The sequence below is a fragment of the Macaca mulatta genome, chromosome 6 (genome assembly GCF_049350105.2).
Source record: "Macaca mulatta isolate MMU2019108-1 chromosome 6, T2T-MMU8v2.0, whole genome shotgun sequence".
Taxonomy (NCBI): Eukaryota; Metazoa; Chordata; class Mammalia; order Primates; family Cercopithecidae; genus Macaca; species Macaca mulatta.
In genome coordinates, this window is record NC_133411.1 from 156693773 (window position 1) to 156695267 (window position 1495).

A 1495-nucleotide genomic window follows, 5' to 3' on the forward strand; every position below is an offset into this window, starting at 1 on the left:
CCAGTTGATCTTCTCGTCCATAAATGTCTAAGGAGTAACTCTATGAACAGATTATCCCTGGCAAATTGAAGTATAGAATTGAGGCCGATGGGGTTCAGGACGTGCTACCTGAAAATATGGCACGTTGACATTTGAGAAAACCTTGGAAACAGGAAGGTCTCTCTTACCTTCTCCTCTCTCTTCTCCCCTGAAGAAGGTCATTAAACCCTCGCTGGAGAGATGCCCTGTACATACCCAGAGAAAGCAAACATTCTTATACCTGAAGACACAGACACAGATAAGAATCTGAATAAACAGGCCTTCCTAAATTCCCTGCAGCTTATTGCCATTAAATCAGACCTCCATTATCCAATCATACTTCTCACTGACTGATCACCTTTTCATCAAACCTAAGATTAAAAAACACAAGTTTACCTGTTTCTTTGGGTCTTCATTTCTTTATGAAAGTTCCCTTGTCACAAAAAACTTGCATTAAATAAACTCGTATGCTTTTGTTTTCTTGTTAGTCTGTCTTTTGTTATAGGTGCCACAGCCAAGAACCTTGCAACAGGTAAAGAAAGCAATTTTTTCCTCCCCTACAAGGTGTATATCCTTGCAACATAGACACTTGCTTTTGAATGGATTGTTTGCTGCTACAGACTACCTTTAATCCTATGGCATCTGTAAAATTCAGCATGAAATATTGAGAGCTCTTTTCAACTAAATAGTTTACAGTTTTGTCTTGATCTGTTTTGGATTGAGATTTTACCTTTTGGAGATTTTTATTGAACCAATAGGTAGTAACTTCTTTGTATCTGTAGTCATGGAAACAGAGCTTGACTTTAAAAACTATTAGGATAGAAAGCATAAATATGTGGCTATTGATTCAGAGAAATGCTTGGATTTTTTCTTTTCTTCCTTGCTTTTCCTGTTTTTTTTTTTAATTTTTCTTTTTCTTTTCTTTCTCTTCCTATCCTTCTCTCCCTCTCTCTGTTCATCCTTTTCCTTTTCTTACTTCTTTATGCAGTTGATACCATACCTTTTTATCTAAGAACATTAAAAGCACACTTTTTTACTTTTATTCTTTCACCTTAAAATGGAGATATTAGCAAATAGCGCCAGATAACCAAAATATGATGACATGGGAAAAAATGGATCTCAAATATTAAAGAATAGTATACTACATATACAGAAATGAACTCAAAACAGTTAATAGACCTAAAGATAAAACTATAGGCCACACAGTGGCTCATGCCTGTAATCCCAACACTTTGGGAGTCCAAGGTGGGTGGATCATAAGGTTGAGAGATTGAGACCATCCTGGTCAACATGGTGAAACCCTGTCTCTACTAAAAATAGAAAAATTAGCCAGGTATGGTGGCCGGCGCCTGTAGCCCCAGCTACTCGGGAGGCTGAGGCAGGAGAATTGCTTGAACCCAGGAGGTGGAGGATGCAGTGAGCCAAGATTGCACCACTGAACTCCAGCCTGGTGACAGAGTGAGACTCTGTCAAAAAT